The sequence below is a fragment of the Meles meles genome, chromosome 8, assembly GCF_922984935.1.
Source record: "Meles meles chromosome 8, mMelMel3.1 paternal haplotype, whole genome shotgun sequence".
NCBI classification, from domain to species: domain Eukaryota; kingdom Metazoa; phylum Chordata; class Mammalia; order Carnivora; family Mustelidae; genus Meles; species Meles meles.
The window spans coordinates 63,821,888-63,846,243 of record NC_060073.1 but is presented as its reverse complement, the minus strand read 5'-3'; the positions used below and the strand labels follow the sequence as shown (position 1 = coordinate 63,846,243).

Here is a 24,356-nt window from a genome sequence, read left to right as displayed (position 1 = left end):
AGAAATAAATGTATTAGATGCCACCAATGCCTTGGTGGGTCAGTGGGTTAAGCCTCTGCCTTCGGCTCGGGTCATGATCCCAAGGTCCTGGGATCAAGCCCCGAATCAGGCTCTCTGCTCAGCAGGGAGCCTGCTTCCTCCCTCTCTCTCTGCCTGCCTCTCTGCCTACTTGTGATCTCTGTCTGTCAAATAAATAAATAAAATCTTTTAAAAAAAAAAAGAAAGAAAGAAAGAAATGTATTAGATTAATGAAATGAAGGGCTGGTTTTTAATTTTTTATTTATTTTTTAAAAGTTTTTATTTATTTATTTATTTGACAGAGAGAGAGAGAGAGACAGCTAGAGAGGGAGCCCAAGCATGGAGAAGCTGGAGAGAGAGAAGCAGGCAGGGAGCCTGATGCTGGACTCCACCTTAGGACACTAGAATCATGACCTGAGCCAAAGGCAGACGCTTAACAACTGAGCCACCCAGGTGTCCCAGAGCTGGCTTTTTAAAAGATTAAAAACTGACAAACCCTCAGCTATACTAACTCAGAAAAAAAGCAAGAGAATTCAAATAAATAAAATCACCACTAAAAGAGGACATTACAACTAATACCACAGAAACATAAAGGATCATGAGAGACTACTATGAACAATTATATGCCAACAAATTGGAAAACCTAGAAGAAATAGATAAATTCCTAGATATATACAATCCACCAAGACTGAATCAGGAAGAAAAAGAAAATCTTAATAAAACAATAACAAGTAAGGATAGTGAATCAGTAATCAAAAGCCTCTCAACACAGAAAAGCTGAGGACAAGCAGTTTCCTTGGTGAATTCTACTAAATATTTAAAAGGATTAACACCAAACCTTCTCAAACTGTTCCCAAAAAGTAGAAGAGAAGGTTATACTTCCAAACTTGTATTCATGAATCCAGCTTACCTTGATAACCAAATACTATATGACATCATGTATATCTGGAATCTAAAAAAGCCAAATTCAGAGAAATAGAGAATAGAATGGTAGTTACCAAGGGCTGGGGTGGGGAACTGGAGAATGAGGACATATTGGCCAAGGTGTACAAACTTCCAGTTATAGGATTAACAAATTCTGGAGATTTAATGTACAGCATGGTGATTACAGCTAATAATACTATAATATATACTTAAAAGTTGCTAAGAAAGTTCATCTTAAATGTTCTCATCACACACACACACACACACACACACACAAATGGCAATTATGTGACAGGTAATTATGTAACGCTATGCTGTTAATCATTTTACAATATATGTTTATGAAATTAACATGCTGTATACCTTAAACTTATAACGTTACACAGTAGACCCTTGAACAACACAGATTTGAACTGCACAGGTCCAATAAATATAATATAATACTGTACATACATTTTATTTTCCTTATGAGTTTCTTACTAATATTTTCTTTCCTCTAACATACTGTATTATAAACATACAGTATATGTTACATATAACACAAAATATGTGTTAATCAACTGTTATGCTATTGGTAAGGCTTCTGGTCAACAGTAAGTTATTAATAGTTATATCCTGGGGAGTCAAAAGTTATATACATGGCTTTTTGACTGCATAGGCAGATCCGTATTCCACAACTCCATATTACTCAAGGGTCAACTGTTTTCAGTTATATCTCAATAACACCAGAGACAAAATTTAAAATAAAAATTGATTCCTAAGTAACTTAACTAAATCCTAGAACAAAATTCAAGGCTATTTCTGGTATACACAAAATATCCAGCACCCAACAAGGTAAAAAACAAAATGTCTGGCATCCATTCAAAGACTACCATGAATATGGGGTGCCTGGGTGGCTCAGTAGGTTGGGCATCCAACTCTCAGGTTTTGGCTCAGGTCATGGTCTCAGATTGTGGGATGGAGCCTCACACCAGGCTCTGTGCTCAGCAGAGAGTTTGCTCAAAGACTCTCCCTTCTTCTCCCTCTATCCTTCCCCGCTAACTTGCGCACATGGTCTCTCTCTCTCTACCTTTAAAATAAATAAATAAATCTTAAAAAAAAAATAAAATTACCAAGCACAGAAAAAAAACCACAACCCATAGTGAGACAAATAATCCATTAAAACCAATCCAGAACTGACACATATGTAAGAATTAGCAGACAAGAATGAAAACAGTTCGTATAAAAATCTAGAAAAATATAAACTAACCTATAGTGTCAGAAAGAAGAACAATGGGTGTGGGTAGAGCTAAGGTGTCTTCAGTATCTTGACTGTGGTGATGGTTTCACATGCGTATATATATGTCAAAACTTGATTTATACACCTCAAATATGCACACTCTGTTGTATGCCAACTCTACCTCAATAAAACTGTTTTTAAAGGGTGGCTCAGTGGGTTAAGGCCTCTGCCTTCAGCTCAGGTCATGATCCCGGGGTTCTGGGATCGAGCCCTGCATCGGGCTCTCTGCTCTGCGGACAGCCTGCTTCCTCCTCTCTCTCTCTGCCTGCCTCTCTGCCTACTTGTGATCTCTGTCTGTCAAATGAATAAATAAAAAATCTTAAAAAAAAAAAAAAGTTTTGCTTCTGGGGAGTAGAACCAGAGGGTAGAAAGAAATGAGGGAAAGGCACTGCTTTTTGGTTTTAGTACAATTCTTCTACCACTAGCTGGATTTTTATTTTTTAATGTACTGGATTTTTTTTTAAAATATTTTATTTATTTATTTGACAGAGACAGAGAGATCACAAGTAGGCAGAGAGGCAAGCAGAGAGAGAGAGGGGAAAGCAGGCTCCCCGCCAAGCAGAGTGCCTGATGCGGGGCTCGATCCCAGGACCCTGAGATCATGACCTGAGCTGCAGGCAGAGGCTTTAACCCACTGAGCCACCCAGGCGCCCCAATGTACTGGATTTTTATATTTTTAATTCATCACATTGATAAAATAAAAATTAATTAAAGAAACTTTTAGGAAAGGGAATAAGGCAGTTGGGGATAGTTTCATAGATGTGATAAGATTTGATTTAGATCCTGAAAAGAGAAAAAGGAACTAAAGTCTACTGGTATGTTAAGTACCAAGTACAGAACTTCACATTATACATGTGCTAACTTGTTTCCCACAACAACCTATTGAAACATTATTGTCCCATTAAGCAAACAATAAAGTCAGGCTAAGAGATTAATATTTTTTAAGGATTTTATTTACTTATTTGAGAGACAGACAGCAAGAGAGAGAGTGAGCATGAGTTGGGGGGAGGAGCAGAGGGAGAAGACCCCTGCTGAGCAGGGAGCCAGCTGCAGAACTCGATTCCTAGACTCCAGGATCATGACAAGAGCAGAAGGCGGACACTCAACCGACTAAGCCACCCAGGTGCCCCGGGCTAAGAGATTATTTAATTTACCCAAATTCTCACAGTAAATAAATGGCAGGGCCAAGATCTTATTCCAGGTCTATCTGTCCTTACAGTCAATAAATGGCAGGGCCAAGATCTTATTCCAGGTCTATCTGTCCTTACAGTCAATGTTCTTACCCTTTAATGTACTAGCACAGTGTTTGTGAAAAGAAGGTCCTTATTAATATTTTAAAAATTACACCAAAGAGGGTGTGCCTAGGTGGCTCAGTTGATCAGGCTTGATTTTAGCTAAGGTCATGATCTCAAGATTGTGAGATCAAGTCCCGAGTCAGGCTCCACACAGCACAGAGTCTGCTCAGAATTCTCTTTCTCCCTCTACCCCTTCCCCCACTCATGCTCTCTCTCCAAAATAAACAAATAGAATCTTTTAAAAAATTGTATCAAAGAGTATTCTATTAAAAATGTTTTAAGTAAATTCCCAGTTGCACAAATAGCAAAGTAATTTGCTTCGGTGGAAGGTGAAAACATAAGGTGGGGAACTAGACAGACTGATAGTTATATATCCAAACAACAGTTTTCAATAGCTTTAAGTAAACTTGCAGAAGATGCTGAAACCTGAAGAAGATGCCATTTCAGAGGGTCCTAGGATTCAAATTAACGAAAATCTTTACTGACAGCTGAGATAAAGGAATCAAAATATGCCCAAAGGTACAGATAATATTAAATTCAGCTGAGATGTCAATACTATGAAAATCAGAAACACATTTCAAATCACCTGGAGGCACGGGGTAGGAGAGTCTTATAAACTACCTAAAACTCAGTTAAGGACAATGCAAAGTTTTACAAATTAGAATAAGAAACTGTAAACCACAAATATAGGCTGCTGTGACAGAATAAGGACAACGGTAAGAGAAAGATCCAAAGAGAGAAAGATGACAGTAGACTATTCTTGGGGAAAATCTGAATATACTACCTCAAAGCAAAATTTAGAGGTAAAAATGTGAAGAGATGGGTAGTGGTCATCCTTCTCTCTGCTTTATTTCAGCTTCTCTTTGGAATGTTTATGGCACCCTGCTTTACACAAACACAAATCCTAAGTACTGAGAGAAGAGACTAAAATAAAGGAATCATTCACTTAACTAATAAAACACATCATATGAAAACGGCATGATTCCAGTCTTCAAATATCTGAAGGATTATTAAACTACAGGTGAACAAGGCTTCCAGAAGCTGTAAACTATCAAAATTAAAATCACTGGAGTTACAGAGAAGTAGATTTCCACTCAATGTAAGGCAAAACATTCTAAAATTAAAGCTGTCCAAAGAAAGCATAACAAGCTGCTTTATTAAACTATGAACTTTTTTGGACAGGGGCCATGTCTAACTCATATTTATAATGCTTTTCACTTGGTACAATACCAAGGACAGAGCAGGCACTAAGGAAAGTCTGGTAGAATGAATAAATCCATACATACATGCTTGATGAAATCAGAGTATAGTAGTTTCTCCCTTATCCTCTAGTATTATTCATAAAATTATGTGTTTCTTTCTCTTTTAATTTAACAATGGTTATAGCAGATGGCAGCATGTTTTGCTAATAAGTTTTACATATAGAGAGAGATGAAAGAATGGATCAATTAAGGGGCACCTGGGTGGCTCAGTGGTTTAAGCCACTTCCTTCGGCTCAGGTCATGATCTCAGGGTCCTGGGATCAAGTCCCGCATTGGGCTCTCTGCTCGCCAGGAAGCCTGTTTCCTCCTCTCTCTCTCTGCCTGCCTCTCTGCCTACTTGTGATCTCTCTGTGTCAAATAAATAAATAAAATCTTTAAAAAAAAAAAAAAGAATGGATCAATTAAGAAAAAGATAGTTTTATAGGATATTAGACATAACCTTAAAAAAAGGTATTAGAAATGTTTAATTTTAAAAAGAGAGTAAAAAAAATAATAATAAAATAAAGACTAAAAGAAAGAAAAGAGACCTGGATTTTTGTGGGTTTAATAGCATCCTTTTAAAAAAAAAAAAAAAAAAAAGATTTTATTTATTTATTTATTTGAGAGAGAGTATGTATTTGAAGAAGAGAAGAAGGACAAGCAGATGCCATGCTGAGTGGGGAGTGTACCAGGGCTTGATCCCATGACTCTGAGATCATGACCTAAGCTGAAATCTAAAGTCAGAAGCTTAACCAACTGAGCCACCCAGGCGCCCCTATAGCAAATGCATTCTTGCTGTGAAACATAAAAAAATTCATACTCCAAAATTTCCTCACACCTCTCTTCCCCATGTACTTATTTTTTTTGTCATTTCCACATTGTTGAGGCCTATATATTTCACAATGTCAAGGATGTAAGTCTAGTTCTGCAAACATTTTCTACCTTTGTGGATTTTTTTAATAACAGCTTTATCAATACATAGTTCACATATCATAAAACCCTTTTCATGTATACAATTCAGTGGTTTTTAACATAGTTACAGATTTGTGCAACCATCATGACTAATTTTAGAACATTTTCATCAGCCCAAAATGAAACCCCAGACCCATTAGAGTCACTCCCCATCTCTCCTCCCCACCCTCCCTGGCAACCACTAATCTACTTGCTGTGTCTATGGATTCAGCTATTTTAGACATTTCATATATATGAAATCATACAATAGGTAGTCTTTTGTGTCTAGCTTCTCTCACTTAGCATAATGCTTTCAAGGCTCATCCATTTTGTAGCATGCATGTATCTATAACTTCTTCTTTTTTTTTTAAATTCATGAGAGACAGAGAGTGAAAGAGAGGCAGAGGCAGAGAGAGAAGCAGGCTCCCCGCTGAGCAGGGAGGCCAATGCAGGACTTGATACCAGAACCACAGGATCATGACCTAAGCCAAAGGCAGACACTTAACCATCTGAATCACCCAGGGGCCCAACTTCATTCTTTTAAATATAAAATATTTGCCAAATAGTCCACTGGCTGGGTATTACACATCTTACTTATATATTCATCAGTTAAGACATCTGGGTTGTTTCTCACTCTTTTGACTTTATAAATAATGTGCTATGAACATTCATAATACATTTTTTTGTGTGTAGACATGTTTTCAATTCTCTAGGGTATATACCTAGGACAGGAATTCTGCATCATATGGTAATTCTATGTTCAGCCTTGTTTTTAGCCCCAAATCTCTATTTAAATGGATATAGTAACTACCACTAGTCTTTTTCCCCATGACTTTTCTTCCCATTTTGCCTTTTTTTTTTAAACCATGATCTACTTGTTTAGATTTCATAATTCATCTTCATGTAGTTTTTCAGGGAGTTACACGTATTGTATTCCCTGACATCTTGAGTGTTTGAGAATATTGTGCTCTGCCTTTATTCTCAAAAGATGACTTAGCTATAAAATGTTGGGCTCTCTTTCCTTCAAAAGTTTGTAAGTATTATGCTGTTGTCTTCCCAATTGAACATTACTATGGAGAAGTTTGAAGCTAGCACGAATTTTTTCCTTGTAGAAGACTTGCTTTCTTGGGGCACCTGGGTGGCTCAGTGGGTTAAGCCTCTGCCTTCAGCTCAGGTCATGCTATCAGGGTCCTGGGATCGAGCCCCACATCGGGCTCTCTGCTCAGCAGGGATCCTGCTTCCCCTTCTCTCTCTCTGCCTGCCTCTCTGCCTACTTGTGATCTCTCTGTCAAATAAATAAAATCTTAAAAAAAAAAAAAAAAAAAGACTTGCTTTCTGGCCTAGACTCCTGAAGTATTACTGTATTATACTTGAATCTGTGTATTTGGGAAGATAATAGGTCTTGAGATTAGATAATGATCCTGTACCCACTTTCTCTCTCTACACAGCTAAGAAAACATAGTAATAAAGACATTTTTGACTCCTGAGTCAGACTGACAACTTGAATCTGTAACTGCAAGCTGTAGTGCTACAACGTGTAATTTTCAGTAGCATCAAAATACATCACATACCTCAATGCAAATCTAACAAAGAGGTTTAAGACTAAAACTCCTGACAGGTTTTTTGGGTACAAATTGAGAAAGTGGTTCTAAACTTTATATGAAAATTCAAAAGGCCAAGAAGAACCCAGACAATCTCAAATAACAACAAAGTTAGAGTATTTAGAGATATCAAGGCCTATTAGCAAGGACAGACAAAAAGAATAAGAGAAAAGATCCTAAGAACCAACTTATATGGTCACCTGATTTATGACAAACATGGCCCTTCAGTGTAGTATAGAAAAAATGGTCTTTTTTTTTTTTTTTTTTTTTTTTTTTTTTTTTTTTTTTAAAGATTTTATTTATTTATTTGACAGAGAGAAATCACAAGCAGGCAGAGAGGCAAGCAGAGAGAGAGGCAGGGAAGCAGGCTCCCCACTGAGTGGAGAACCCGATGTGGGGCTCGATCCCAGGACCCTGAGATCATGACCCGAGCCGAAGGCAGAGGCTTAACCCACTGAGCCACCCAGGCGCCCCAGAAAAAATGGTCTTTTCAATAAAGGGTTCTGGATCAAATAGATTACTCACATGGGAAAAAACAAATCTGGGCCCCAAACTCATACTTTTTATTTTGAGATGTACTGCAGATCTAAACATGAAAGGTAAAACAACGTAAATTTTAGAAGAAAACACAGGAAAATAGCTTGATGACCCTGGAGTGGCAATGAGCTTTTAAACATGACACCAAAAGGTTTAACTACAAAGGCAAAAAAAACTATAAAGTTAAAGTCAAAAATAAAAGTTCGTTTTTAAAAAGCTGATTTAAAGAATAGATATGAAATTGCTTTATAAATAAGGAGTTATATAAATATTAGGTCATTTAGCTTTACTGGACAAAAAAAAATGCACATAAAATGACCACAGACTGAAAATTTCTCCTTTAAAAATGGTATAAGTCAGGGCACCTGGGTGGCTGAGTTGGTTTAAGCATCTGCCTTCAGCTCTGGTCATGATCAGGGTCCTAGAATTGAGCCCGGAGTCAGGCTCCCTGCTCAGCAAGCTTCTCCCTCTCCTTCTGTCCCTCCCCCTACCCACTCATGTGCAAGCATGTGTACTCTCTCAAACAAATAAATAAAATATTTTTTAAAAATGGTGTAACTCAAGGACCAAACTCTAAGTAGAAGTAATTTAGCTTTTACTTTCTATCATTCATTTATATTAATATTTTTAATTATTAAAACAATATAGCCTTATTGTAGAAAATACAGGAAAAAGAAGAAGAAAATCCATTATTTTACCATCTTAAAATATCCATTTTTATCATTTTGGTGTTTGGGAAACCCTTACCAGAGGGTAATTTGAATAAGAAAAGTTTACCATAAAGAATCATTACCTATGGGGCGCCTGGGTGGCTCAGTGGGTTAAAGCCTCTGCCTTCGGCCCAGGTCATGATCCCAGGTCCTGGGATCGAGCCCCGCATCGGGCTCTCTGCTCGGCAGGGAGCCTGCTTCCTCCTCTCTCTCTCTCTCTCTCTCTCTGCCTACTTGTGATCTCTCTCTGTCAAATAAATAAATAAAATCTTTAAAAAAAAAAAAAAAAAGAATCATTACCTATGAGAGACTTGGAATAATGAGGGATTGGCTAATAAGAAGAGAATACTTGAGGGGCGCCTGGGTGGCTCAGTGGATTAAGCCGCTGCCTTCGGCTCAGGTCATGATCTCAGGGTCCTGGGATCGAGCCCCGCATCGGGCTCTCTGCCCCGCGGGGAGCCTGCTTCCTCCTCTCTCTCTGCCTGCCTCTCTGCCTACTTGTGATCTCTCTCTCTGTCAAATAAATAAAAAAAAAAGAAGAGAATACTTGAGAATATAGAAATAGCAGATATAAGGAATGGCCACTATTCCTAGGTTGGAGATAAAATACTAAAAGAAGAGGTCTCAGCCAGGACTGAGATCTAAACCCTGTTGGAGAGGGCATGACCACAGCTCACAGAACAACAAAAAAGTTGCTGTAGTGCCACAACTGCAGAGCTTACTGAAAATTATACCCTTAAGAACTTGTTCTTCATATGCCCTCTAGGGAAAGCTGATCACATGGAGTGGGGAGCTACTGGCCAGTGGATCCTGCTGACTGCAGTCCTCTGCAGGAGCTATCACTGTAAAAGCTGACAAGCTTCAAGATCAGGGCACTAGAATCTTCATGCACTGTCAGAGAGACACTAGATAAGCCACTTGTAATGGAAGAGCCAGGCACTGGAGAAACTACCAGGCCAGCATGGAAAACCCCTCCCTCTTCCAATGTCTCTCCAGTGCCCTCTACTGGTAAAGTTTAACATTCAGCCAGTTAGCAAAGGAAACCTATGTAAAGGTCCATTTTCACAGAGCATGCAATGAATCAGTTTGGAGCTGAGGGATAAGTTGGTAACTAGCACAACTATAAAACTGTTTTCATTAATCATGGCTGGGCATAACTATGGTTGCTGAAGGTTACCCGAAACACCAATATGATAAGAATGGGTTTTTTAAGATGGTAAACCAATCGTTTCTCTTTCTTCTGTATTTTCTACAACAGGGTATTTTTATAGTTTAAAATTTAAATATTAATAATATAAATGAATGATAGAAAATGAAGGCTAAATTACTACTCTTTGGAGTTTAATTGGGTTTGGGATGCTCCCAGAAAATTCAATTAAAAGTTTTTTACCAGAAGTGGGGGGCCTGGGTGGCTCAGCCATTAAGCGTCTGCCTTCAGCCCAGGTCATGATCCCAGGGTCCTGGGATCAAGCCCCGCATCGGGCTCACTGTTCGGCAGGAAGCCTGCTTCTCCCTTTCCCACTCTCCCTGCTGGTGTTCCCTCTCTCCCTGTTTCTCTCTCTGTCAAATAAATAAATAAAGGTTACCAGAAGTAAAAACTAGAGATTCAGTCATATACCACACAGTAAGTATACTAAAACATTAGAGCAAAAAAAAATTTTTTCATAGAAGGAATCCTACTTGAATATAGACTTAAGGAATTTTTTCAAATTTGAAAACTACAATATTTTCATACCCCCAAACACAATTTCTTTGTATTCTCCCACCAAATAAAGATTACAGACATTAACAACATTCCCATAATTTAGAAATTTCTTAGTAAGTAAAACTAAGTTTTGGGAAATGAAAAGAAAACTAAAATATCAAAAGTAAAGGAAAGAACATCAAGGGGAAAAAGCAATATACAAACATAAATTAGAAACAACTCTCAAAGGAGAAACAGTAGGAAGATGTTTGCCTCAGCATGACAGTAGGTGGAGCTAGTGTGCTCAGCAGTCTTGGTTCTCCCAAATTTTGCCTGACACAAGAAAGCCCTGGGGCAACTGGGTAGACACTGACAGCTGTATAACCACCACCCAAAATGGAAGATAAAAAAATAGAAGCATTAAAACCTGGTGAAGCTGAAAAAATTACTGCTTTATTGCCACTATGAGGAACCCTCCTGCATGGTCAGCAAACGATCTTTGTGAGAGCAGTAACTGGTTTGAGCTTGAAAGCAACCTGACACTTTCCCCCAAAACAAGTTCACTTTGTCAAATATTTTACTGCTTATACAGATGTTCAAATAATGTAAAAGATTCCCAGAACTTCAAAGACTTTGGAGCTGAAAGAAGACAGGCAGACCATCTAATTTAATCTTCTCAATTTATATCAGGCAACATTTTATTCATACCACTTTCTAGCTGTGTTAACTTGGGAAAATTATTTATGCTTAAGATTTAGTTTCCTGGGACTCCTGGGAGGCTCAGCCGGTTAAGCGTCTGCCTTTGGCTTAGGTTATGATCCTAGGGTCCTGGGCTCCTTGCTCAGCAGGGAGCCTGCCTTTCCCTCTGTCTGTAGCTTCCCCTGCTTGTGCTTCTCTTAGTCTCTGACAAGTAAATCAACAAAATCTTTTTTTTTTTTAAAGATTTTATTTATTTATTTGACAAAGAGAAACACAGCGAGAGAGGGAATACAAGCAGGGGGAGTGAGAGAGGGAGAAGCAGGCTTCCCGCTATGCAGGTAGCCTGATATGGGGCTCGATCCCATGACGCTGGGATCATGACCTGAGCCGAAGGCAGAGGCTTAACCCACTGAGCCACCCAGGCGCCCCAGTAAATCAACAAAATCTTAAAAAAAAGAAAAAGACTTAGTTTCCTGACCTGTAAAGGTGGGGGGGCAAAAATATTTAAATTCTTTAAAGTACGATGAAAACAATAACTATGACCCAAAAGATCATATTAAGAATTAGGTGCTGGAATTTAAGAAACAGAGGAGATGAATATAGGGAAAGGGAGGGAAAAATAAAATGAAATGAAATCAGAGAGGGAGACAAACCATAACAGACTCTTAACTATAGGAAACAAACTGAGGGTTGCTGGAGGGGAGGTGGGTAGGGAGACAGGGTACTGGGTGATGGGCATTAAGGAGAGCACTTATTGTAATGAGCAATGGGTATTAGCAACTGATGAATCACTAAACTCTACCTATGAAACTAATAATACACTATATGTTAATTAATGGACATAAAAGTAAAATAAATAAAAATTAAGTGCTGCCTGGGAACTGTCTTGATACTTACTTAGATCAGCTCAGAACAGTTGTCAAAAGGGAGAAAGCTTGCCTTCTAATTCAGAACAATAACAAAGAAAAAGAAAGAAAATTGTAGTATATGCTATTTCACCCAGAGTTTAAAAAAATCATACAAATGCGTATTACAGTAGTAGGTACTCCTTTATTAAGACAGATATCAGAATAAAAACAGGAAACCAACATAGGTATGTCTTACTTTAAAGAATTATGAGCACAAATTCAGTTCAATTTGACAAACATTTATTAAGTATTTCCTATGGGCAAAGCACTGAGATGGGAGATGGGAAGAAAGGTTTAGCAAGTGAATAACTATAACTCTGGTTCCTGTTCTGGGAAAATATATATACAACTTAGTAGGAAAGACCGACAGGTAAACAAATAGCAAGGGAGGTCCTTGGCAGGACCAAGGGGCCCCCAACAACATACTCAGGGAAACGGAAGGAACTCAAGAAGAGATTCAGTAAGGAGCTAGCACTGGAGCTATGCCTTAAAAGAAAGAAAGGTAAAAAGTATTTATGTCACTACTAATACAAGAGTCATCCTATTTTCTTTAGAGTGCATATAGTAGCTTCAAAAAAATTATTTAATTTATGAAAACTGGTTTTACATATTATTCTTTAATTAGCAATAATCGCACCTCGGATAAACCTCATTGGCTACGATACTGCCACTGTGCAAAACTTACACATTATTATTTTTTTTTTTTTTTGAAGATTTTATTTATTTATTTGACAGAGAGAGATACAAGTAGGCAGAGAGGCAGGCAGAGAGAGTGAGAGGGAAGCAGGCTCCCTGCCGAGCAGAGAGCCCGATGCGGGACTCGATCCCAGGACCCCGAGATCATGACCTGAGCCGAAGGCAGCGGCTTAAACCACTGAGCCACCCAGGCGCCCCTACACATTATTTTTTAAAACATACATTCTATTTTCACTTTACTGTGTATTTAATAAAAATAAAACTTAAAACTATGATAAAATAATAAAAATGAAAATGTCCATATTCAGTTCAAGAGGAAGTACATTTTAGGTTTGGGAAGAAAGGCCAAGTACATAGTAGTCTCTTAGAGCGATAACAGAAGACCTTGGGAGCCCCACATTAGTTACGGCTCAGGTACTATAGTCTATTAAGACGGAGATCATAGGGAAAGGGAAAGGCTCATAGCAAAAAAAGAACATTTATTTACATAATGCTGCTTTTGAAGAAGGCTCAAAGATGAGAGCTGAACAGTGAGAATAAACAATTAACAGAAAAGAACGATACAGAAGACATGAATTAGAAAAACAAGGGAACTAAGATGGTTCTGATCTCCCTGGAGAAATACTTAGTGAAATAAAGACTTCAGATTTATCCAAAGGTCAAAAAAGGGGAAGTTTCCAAACCATATTCAGAATGAAGAGGCATTCTGAAATAACAAAATCAGAAAATGATTATTTTTATAATCTCCACTTCCTCTCCACTTTCATTAAAACTTTCTTTTCAGGGCCCAACTCAGTAAGGTTTGCTTAGTCACAGTATTGAAAATGATCACTCCCTCTTCTTTCAGCACAGACTGTTCTAACCCCTCATCTGGCACTTGGCACAGAATGCCCTGTACAGATAGCTCCCTTCCCACTAAATCAAAACATAAGTATTTACATCTATGTCCTTAAGTTAAATTTTTTTTTGAAGATTTTATTTATTTGACAGAGAGAGAGATCACAAGTAGGCAGAAAGGTAGGTGGGGGGGTGCAGGGGACAGACTCCCCACTGAGCAGAGAGCCTGATGTTGGGCTGGATTCCAGGACCCTAAGATCATGACCTGAGCTGAAGGCAGAGGCTTAACCCACTGAGCCACCCAGGTACCCCCTTTAGTTAAATTTCTTAAGAGCAGTAGCCTTACATTTATTCACTCATTCAAAAGCAAGTATTTACTGAATATCTATATGAAAAGCACTATAAAGGAATACAAAGGAAAACCAGACTGCTCTCTTGCAAATTAAACTAGTGCCAAATTTACAAAATAGTAAAGATATTCAAAAACTGATATCATTTCATAAGTAGTTCAATTATGATGTAATGGAGTAATTCTTTACTCACAAATTAATCTCATTTATCAGATTTATCGTTAATTCAAAACTAGTCTCACTAAATTTTTCACTCACTCATTTACTTAGAACTGGAATGCATCAGTTAAAAATCATGAATATACCAGAAGGAAACAATCAAAAAAATTAAAAGGCAGTCTCTGGAATGAGAGAAGATCTTTGCAAATGACATATCTGATAAAGGGTTAATATCCAAAATCTATAAAGAATTTAAAAAACTCAAAACCAAAAGAATAATCCAGTTAAGAAATGGGCAGAAGACATGAATAGATATTTTTCCAAAGAAGACATATAGATGGCTAACAGCCACATGAAAAGATGCTGAAAATGACTCATCATTAGGAAAATACAAATCAAAACCACAATGAGATACCACCTTACAACCTGTCGGAATGGCTAAAATTAACAACACAGGAAACAACAGATGTTGGTAGGGATGCAGAGAAAGGGGAACACTTTTACACTGTGTGGGAATGCAAACTGGTGCAGCCATATGAAAAACAAAATGAAGGTTCCTCAAAAGTTAAAAATAGAACTACCCAGGGCGCTTGGGTGGCTCAATCATTAAGCGTCTGGCTTTGGCTCAGGTCATGATCCTGGGGTGCTGGGGCCGAGCCCCACATCAGGCTCCCTGCTCTGCGGGAAGCCTGCTCCTCCTTCTCCCACTCCCCCTACTTATGTTCCCTCTCTGGCTGTCCTTCTGTCAAATAAATAAAATCATTAAAAAAAAAAAATAGAGCCACCCTATGATCCAGCAATTGCACTACTAGGTATTTGCCCAAAGCATATAAAAATTCTAACTTGAAAGGACACATGCGCCCTGATGTTTACGACAGTATTATCAACAATAGTCAAATTATGGAAAGAGTCCAGGTGTTGTCCATAAAAGCCAAATTATGGAAAGAGCCCAAGTGTCCACAGATAGACGATGGATAAAGAAGATATGATATATAAATATAAATTATAGATAGATAGGCACACTAAGCTACCCAGGTACCCCAAGCATCAGGTGTTTTATGTAAGGGTTGAACCACTAAATTCCCACACCTGAAACTAATATTACAGTGTATATTGACCAACTGGAATTTAAATATAAACTTGGGGGTGGGGAGGCATCTGGGTGGACCAGTTGGTTGGAGTCTGCCTTCAGCTATGGCTATGATCTCCAGGTCCTGGGATGGAGCCCCATGTTGGGCTCTCTACTTGGTGGGGAGTCGGCTTCCCCCTCAGTCTCCCTCTGTGATTTCTCTCTCTCTCAAATAAACGAATAAAATCTTTAAAAATAAAAATTAAAAAATAAAAACTTGAAGAAGAGGTGCTTGGGTGGCTTAGTAGGTTAAGCATCCAACTATTAATTTTAGCTCAGGTCAGGATCTCAGGGTCATGACACTGAACCCCGCATCAGGCTCTGCAGTCAGTGGGGAGTCTGCTTCTCTCACCCTTAGCCCCTCCCCCATGCTCTCGTTTTCTTTCTTTTTCTCTCTCTCAAAATAAATAAATCTTTAAAGGAAAAAACAAAACAAAACAAGAAATGAAGGGGCACCTGGGTGGCTCAGTGGGTTAAGCATCTGCCTTCGGCTCAGGTCATGACTCCAGGGTCCTAGGATCAAATCCCAAACCAGGCTCTCTGCTCAGCAGGGAGCCTCCTTCTCCCTCTGCCCCTCCCCTTGTTCATGCACAGGCACATGCACTATCTCCCTCTCTTTCTCACTCTCTAATAAATAAAATCTTTAAAAATCAATCAATCAATAATAAAAACTTGGAAGAAAAAAACAATTAGGAAATAACAAAGGTTTCGCAATAAACTGACATAGCAGTCAAATAATTAACTAGTAGCAGATTAGTGAGTTGTAATCTACAGAAGACTTCCAAGTGCAGAAACAATAACCATGAAACAATATAAAAGTTGATAGACAGGGTATACTGGTATTTCTCCTAAGAACTGGTTCCCGGCACAATAAAGAATGTTTATTTCCTGAATTTGTACCTCAAGATGTATCACCACAGGGCGGGAGGCAGTAAGTTTAAAGGGGCTGGAGAAGCTTTAAATAACTGGGGTATTAAACTACCTATGTAACATCCCAAGTACTTACTGATACTACGAAGATTCACTCGACCTGTAGGAATGGTTGACAAAAACAAAACAAATTGAAATTCATTATCTATTTTGTGCCAGATGCTACACAATGACCTTTAATTACAGAAACTGTAAAATCCAGAAAAAAGAATAAGGTACCTGGGGGTAAGAGCAGATGTTGGAGGAGTAGGAAACCTAAATTTCATCTGGTCCCAGGAATTTAGCTAGTTATCAAACTATATGAATACCTACAAACTCCACAGGATATCAAAGAAAAGAATAACAGCAATTCTATGAACACAAAAGCAACCATTTTCTGGAAGGCAGGACCTGCAGAGAAACGAATCCAAGGTGATATACAGGAAGACAGACAGTGGTGGGGAGGGAGCCTACATCAGCTGGCTCCTAGCAAGTGAAAGAGCACAAAATCTGAACTTTTAGAAGTCTGCTCAGCGAAGGGACATCGCTCCAGTGGCTAAGCAGGAGTGGAACCCTCACCCGGACAGTGTGGTCTCAGGACCCTTGGGGTTACAGAAAGACGGGGAGGGGCGCCTGAGTGTGGCAGAGCTCCCAGGTGTTGGAGTGGGGAAGCCGGTTGCACAGACTGAGCTGAGGAGTGGGGTCTCAGCTCGGGGTTGCCATAAACTGTGATCTGTGGCACAGTCGGCCTCTTTGAGCAGGGGCCCAACAAGCGGCAGAAACGAGGAGACTCCCCTTCCTCCTCTGGGAGGAGCAGCACAGGAGCGTGCCGCAGGAATCAGCTGAGCTTGAGGACTCCAAACGGTGTCATGTATCAGAGATAGAAACGCTCAATCATAGGCCAGGTGAACACAGAGTGTGGCTGGAGACCAGGGAGACAGGAGTGATTGATTGCTTTTCTCTGAGGGCATACTGAGGAGGGGGGCCCTGAGTTCTTGGCTCCTCCTGGACCAGAGATTGGGACGCCACCATTTTCATTCTCATCCTCCAAAGCTGTCAGGGAACAAAAGCTACTGAGAGCAAACCTGAGCAGATTATGTAGCCTGGGCCCTGGCAACAGTGTGCAACTCCACCTGGGGCAAAAAGACTTGAGAATCACTGCAACAGGGCACTGCCCCAGAAGATCAGCAAGAGCATCTAGCCAAGACCAAGTTTACCAGTCAATGAGAAGTGCAATCCAGCGCTAGGGGAAGAGAGCACATAGAATTCATGGCTTTTTCCCATGATTCTTTAATCTTTCCAGTTAATTTTTTTAATTTTTAATTTTTTTCTTTTTAAATTGTTTTGAATTGTTCTTCCTTCCTATTTTAACCAACATCATATCAATTCCTTTTTAAAATCTTTTTTAATTTTCATTTTTACAGTCACATTCCATCCCTTCATTGTATTCAATCTTATTTTTTGTGTATATATGTTTTTCTTTCTTTAAAATTTTGGGATACAGTTTCCCCTCCCTGAACTGGACAAATCATCTAAGCAAAATATCAACAAGGAAATAAAGGCTGTAAATGACACACTGGACAGATGGACTTCACACATATATACAGAACATTCCATCCCAAAGCACCAGAATACACATTCTTCTCTAGGGCACATGGAACATTCTCCAGAATAGATCACATCCTGGGTCACAAATCAGGCCTCAACTGGTACCAAAAGACTGGGATCATGCCCTCATATTTTCAGACCACAATGCATTGAAACTAGAACTCAATCAGAAGAAAAAAGTTGGAAAGAACTCAAAAACATGGACGCTAAAGAGTATCTTGATAAAGAATGAATGGGTCAACCAGGAAATTAAAGGGGAATTTTAAAAATTCATGGAAACAAATGAAAATGAAAACGCAACTGTTCAAAATCTCTGGGATGCAGCAAAAGGCAGTCCTGAGAGGAAAGGACAGAGCAATATGAGTCCTTCTCATAAAACAAGAAAGGTTTCAAGTACACACCCTAACCGTACACCAAAAGGAGCTGGAGAAAGAACAGCAAAGAAAGCCTAAACCCAGCAGGAGAAGAGAAATAATAAAGATCAGAGCAGATCTCAATGAAATAGAAACCAAAAGAACAGTAGAACAGAGCAACAGAAGTAGGAGCTGGTTCTTTGAAAAAATTATATAAGATTGATAAACCCCTGGCCAGACTTAACAAAAAGAAAAGAGAAAGGATCCAAATTAATAAAATCGTGAATGAAAGAGGAGCGATCACAACCAACACTAAAGAAACACAAACAATTATAAGAACATTTTATGAGCAACTATATGCCAGCAAATTAGACCATCTGGAAGAAATTGACGCGCTCCTACAGACGTATAAACTACCAAAACGGAACCAATAGAAAACCCGAACAAACCCATAACCAGTAAGGACACTGAAGCAGTCATCAAAAATCTCCCAACAAGGGGTGCCTGGGTGGTTCAGTGGGTTAAGCATCTGCCTTCAGCTCAGGTCATGATCTCAGGGTCCTGGGGCTCAGGGAGCCTGCTTCCCCCTCTCTCTCTCTGCCTGCCTCTCTGCCTACTTGTGATCTTTCTCTCTGTCAAATAAATAAATAAAATCTTAAAAAAAAAAAAATCTCCCAACAAACAAGAGCCCAGGGCCAGACGGCTTCCCAGGGGAATCCTACCAAACACTTACAGAAGAGTTAATACCTATTCTCCTGAAACTGTTCCAGAAAATAGAAATGGAAGGAAAACTTCCAAATTCATTTTATGAGGCCAGCATCACCTTGATCCCAAAATCTGACGAAAACCCATAAAGAATTACAGACCAATATCCCTGACGAAGATGGATGTAAAAGTTCTCACCAAAATACTAGCCAATAGGATCCAACAGTACATTAAAAAGGATTATTCATGGGGCACCTGGGTGGCTCAGTGGGTTAAAGCCTCTGCCTTCAGCTCAGGTCATGATCCCAGGGTCCTGGGATAGAGCCCTGCATTGGGCTCCCGGCTCAGCAGGGAGCCTACTTCCTCCTCTCTCTCTGCCAGCCTCTCTGCTTACTTGCGATCTCTGTCAAATATATAAATAAAATCTTAAAAAAAAAAAAAGATCATTCACCACAAGCAAGTGGGATTTATTCCCGGGCTGCAAGATTGGTTCAACATCCACAAATCAATCAATGTCATACACTACACTAATAAGAGAAAGAACAAGAACCATATGAACCTCTCAATAGATGCAGAAAAAGCATTTGACAAAGTACAGCATCCTTTCTTGATCAAACTCTGCACAGTGTAGGGATAGAAGGTACAGACCTCAATATCATCAAAACCATCTATGAAAAACCCACAGCGAATATCATTCTCAATGGGGCAAAACTGAGAGCTTTTCCCCTAAGGTCAGAAGCATGGCAGGGACATCCACTATCACCACGCTATTCAACATAGTACTAGAAGTCCTAGCCTCGGCAATCACACAACGAAAAGAAATTAAAGGCAACCGAATCAGCAAAGAAGAGGTCAAACTCTCACTCTTTGCAGATGATATGATACTTTATGTGGAAAACCCAAAAGACTCCACCCCAAAACTGCCTGAACTCATACAGGAATTCAATAAAGTATCAGGATGTAAAATCACACCAACAGCAAGACAGAAGAAAGAGAAATTAAGGAGTCAGTCCCATTTACACCTGCACCCAAAATCTTAAGATACCTAGGAATAAGTCTACCCAGAGGCAAAGAATCTGTACTCAGAAAAGTATAAAGTACACATTAAAGAAACTGAAGAAGACACAAAAAAGTGGAAAAATGTTCTATGTTCATAGACTAGAAGAACAAATATTGTGAAAATGTCTATGCTACCTTGTGCAATCTACACATTCAATGCAATCCATTCAAAATACCCATCAACTTTTTTCAAAAAAATGGAACAAATAATCCTAAAATTTATGTGGAACCAGAAAAGACCCCGAATACCCAGAGGAATGTTGAAAAAGAAAAGCAAAGCTGATGACATCACAATTCTGGACTTCAAGCTCTGTCACAATGCTTTAGAATCATCAAGACAGTGTGGCAATGGCACAAAAACAGACACGTAGATCAATGGAACAACAGAGAGGCCAGAAACGGACCCCCTCATCTCTATGGTCAACTAATCTTTGACAAAAGCAGGAAAAAAATGTCCAGTGGAATAAAAGACAGTCTCTTCAACAAATGGTGATGGGAAAACTGGACAGCCACATGCAGAAGAATGAAACTGAACCATTTCCTTAGATCATACACAAAAACAGACTCAAAATGGATGAAAGACCTCAATGTAAAACAACAATCCATCAAAATCCTTGAGGAGAACACAGGCAGCAACCTCTTCGACCTCAACCACAGCAACTTCTTCCTAGAAACATCGCCAAACTCTCTTCTCAGCAGGGAGCCTGCTTCCCCGCCCCCCCCCCCCAGCCCCCGCCTCTGCCTGCCTCTCTGCCTCCTTGTGATCTCTCTCTCTGTCAAATAAATAAAAGAGAAAGAAAGAAAGAAAGAAAGAAAGAAAGAAAGAAAGATCGCCAAAGGCAAGGGAAGCAAGGGCAAAAATGAACTATTGGGACTTCATCAAGATCTCGAGCTTTTGCACAGCAAAGGAAACGTCAACAAAACCAAAAGACAACTGACAGAATGGGAGAAGATACTTGTGAATGACATATCAGATAAAGGGCTAGTATCCAAAATCTATAAAGAATTTAAGGGGCGCCTGGGTGGCTCAGTGAGTTAAAGCCTTTGCCTTTGGCTCAGGTCATGATCCGGGGGTCCTGGGATCAAGCCCGGCAGGCACTCTGCTCTGCAGGGAGCCTGCTTCCTGGCCCCCCTGCCTGCCTCTCTGCCTACTTGTGATCTCTGTCTGTCAAATAAATAAATCTTAAAAAAAAAAAAAAAAGGAACTTAATCAAACTCAACACCCAAAGAACAAAGAATCCAGTCAAGAAATGGGCAGAGGACATGAACAAAAATGAAGGCAAAGAAGACATCCAAATGACCAACAGACACTGAAAAAAATGCTCCACATCACTTGGCATCAGGGAAATACAAATCAAAACCAGCATGAGATACCACGTCACACCAGTCAGAATGGCTAAAATTAACAAGTCCGGAAACGACAGGTGTTGGCGAGGATGCGGAGAAAAGGGAACCTTCCTACACTGTGGGTGAGAATGCATGCTGGTGCAGCCATTCTGGACAACAGTACAGGAGTCCTCAAAAAGCTGAAAATAGAGCTACCCTCTGACCCAGCAATGGCACTACCAGGTATTTACTCCAAAGATACAAATGTAGTGATACGAAGGGGCACGTGCACCCAAATGTTTATAGCAGCAATGTCCACGATAGCCAAACTATGGAAAGAGGCTAGATGTCCATCCAACAGATGAATGAATACAGAAGAACTGGTATATAAAATGGACTATTATGCAGCCATCAAAAAAGTGAAAACTTGCCATTTGCAAGGACATGGGTGAAAGTAGAGTGTATTATGCTAAGCAAAATAGGTCAATCAGAGAGGGACAATTATCATATGATCTCACTGATATGAGGAATTTGAGAATCAAGACAGAGTATCGTAGGGGAAGGGAAAATGAAACAAGATGAAAGCAGAGAGGGAAACAAACCATAAGGGACTCTTGGTCTCAGGAAACAAACTGAGGGTTGCTGGAGGGGAGGGGGTGGGAGGGATGGGGTGGTGGGGTGATAGACATTGGGGAGGGTATGTGCTATGCTGACTGCTGTGAACTGTATAAGACTGATGAATCACAGACCTGTATCCCTGAAACAAATAATACTTTTTATAAATAATACTTTTATATGTTAATAAAAGAAAAAAAATTCAGGAACAATTGTTCCATATGGGGAGTTTAGGGAAAATTAGGAATCCCAAGATAATTTTTAAAAATTATTTAGCTCATCATACAAAGTGATCAATGAAAGCTGTTCTCTTCCATTAAGAAAACCAAAGGCGTTGGGTGGGAAGGTGGTAACACAAGGTCTAAGAACCAGAGTGGGTGCTAACTGGGCATTTTGGAAATTTCACAGCTGAAATGGACCTCGCCCATCAACTGACCTGCCACTTACCTTACTTGCACGGGAGCACAGAGACATCCTGGGTGAGGCCCAGGGACCCATGTCTGTCTTTCCTAACGTCACAGAGACATCCAGGGTGAGGCCCAGGGACCCATGTCTGGCTCTCCCAATGTCTGGGCCTGTGCTGGCAAAAGTGCCACTGTAGACAGAATGAATGGGATTCTTGGGTCTTGTGATTCCACTGCTGCCCTCAGGGCTAGCACTTTGAGGATGGCTTTCCAAAACAGGGTTATTATATGCAACCGATGAATTGTTGAACTCTGCATCTGAAACTAATCATGTACTATGTGCTGGCTTATTGAATGTAAATGAATTTAAAAAAAGAAACCTAAAAATTGATCATAACTTACATTTTGCCATGTTTGCCTCAAGCTCTTATTTTAATAAAGTAAATGAACTATTACTGATATAATCAAAGTCAACCATCTCTCCAGTCGAATTCCCTTCACAAATTTCCAGAGAAAATGGCTAGTGTTAATTTGGGTGCATAACTGTAATTCATTTAAAAATTATTTTACATATATGTATGATGTATGTCCATAAACATACAGTTTTGCTTTGTGCTTTTTATTTTTATCTAAATCAGATAACTCTGTATCACTCCACAAAGTTGTTTTTTTTTTTTTAAAGATTTCATTTATTTATTTGACAGACAGGGATCACAAGTAGGCAGAGAGGCAGGCAGAGAGAGAAGAGGAAGCAGGCTCCCCGCTGAGCAGAGAGCCCGAGGCGGGGCTCGATCCCAGGACTCTGGGATCATGACCTGAGCCAAAGGCAGAGGCTTTAACCCACTGAGTCACCCAGGTGCCCCTCACTCCACAAAGTTTTAATCAATAAAAATTGAGAGATCCAGTAGATAATTATAATAGTCCATTCCTTTCAACTGCTGTACAGTATGCTATCATAGGAATATACCAATTTTACTTATCTATTCCCATATCACTGGACATTCTAGGTTGTTTCTATGTTTTCTTTGTTTTGTTTTGTTTTTTAAAGGTTTTATTTATTTATCCGAAAGACAGAGAGAGCACCGGGGGCGGGGAGGTCAGAGGGAAAAGCAGACTCCCTGCTGAACAGGGAGCCTGATTGGGGACTCAATCCCGGGACTCCATGATCATGACCGGAGCTGAAGACAGCTGCCTAACCAACTGTTGCTATGTTTCTTTTATTAAACAATATTTCATTGAACATCTTTATGTCCATTTATACCTGTTGCTGTGTTTCTTTTATTAAACAATATTTTGTTTAATATTGTTGCTATGTTGCTATGTTTCTTTTATTAAACAATATTTCATTGAACATCTTTATGTCCATTTATACAAGTATCTTCCTTACTGCTTTATATTCATATAAAACAGACTTCCAGGACACCTGGATGGCTCAATTGGTTAGGTGGCTGCCTTCGGCTCAGGTCATGATCCGAGGGTCCTGGGATGGAGTCCTGCATGAGGCTCCTTGCTCAGTGGGAAGCCTGCTTCTTCTTCTGCCTGCCTCTCCCCCTGTTCTCTGTGTCTCTCCCTCTGACAAAAAAAAAAAAGACTTCCTAGTTGGAGAAGAAGAAAAGGAAAAGAGGAAAGAGATGGAAAGGAGTCCTGAGCTATCGTAGAGGCAGAAGGGCAAAAAGCAAGGGTAGAGAATGCTCATTAGAGTTCCCTTACATTCCTCCTCACTATCACTGCCATATTTCAGGCCCTCTTATCTTAACTTGTATGAGGTTTTAAAAAAAAGTAAAAGTAAAAGAACGTATGTTCCATGTATTATTTCACATGAGGGGGGTGAACAAATATCTTTTCACTTTTGATACAGAAATGTAGGTTCAGTGTATTTTTTTTTTAATTTAAAGTAAGCTCAAATAGAATAAAAATAAAGTTTATCTTCTAAATCACTTTTTAAAGAATGGAAGTATTCCTTACATCCACTGAGAAAATCAAGTCACAAAATACTACATAAGGCATAGTCATATATTTTTATTTTTAAAATATGTGTGTGTGTAGAGAGAAAGAGAGAGAGAGAAAGATAAAAGACAGTATGGAGGATACACAGCAAACAATTAACTGCTCCTAAGAAATGGTCCACGAGGCCACAGGTGTGGGTTGAGGATGAGTTGACACAGGAGTTGGCAGCAGGGAATCTAAGCCACTGCTTATGCAGATCAATTACGCCTCATGGGCCTCCTGGGGCCAGGTCTGATTTTTACATTTCATTTTGTAATGTAATGCTGAACATGGTGATTATTGGTGCTTTTCATTTTCTTTTTCTGCTTCTTTGTATTTTCTACATTTCCCTTCACAACATTTTGAAGAGCTG

The 24,356-nt window shown here is 39.4% G+C and overlaps 1 protein-coding gene and 1 pseudogene across 3 annotated transcripts in view; both read right to left on the bottom strand.

The window, feature by feature from the left end:
- The window catches only part of ACER3 (alkaline ceramidase 3), a 163,814-nt gene that overhangs the window by 118,122 nt on the left and 21,336 nt on the right, over window positions 1-24,356 (bottom strand). The gene's annotated exons all lie outside the window — the stretch shown is intronic.
- Window positions 12,405-12,529, bottom strand: LOC123950087 (annotated as a pseudogene).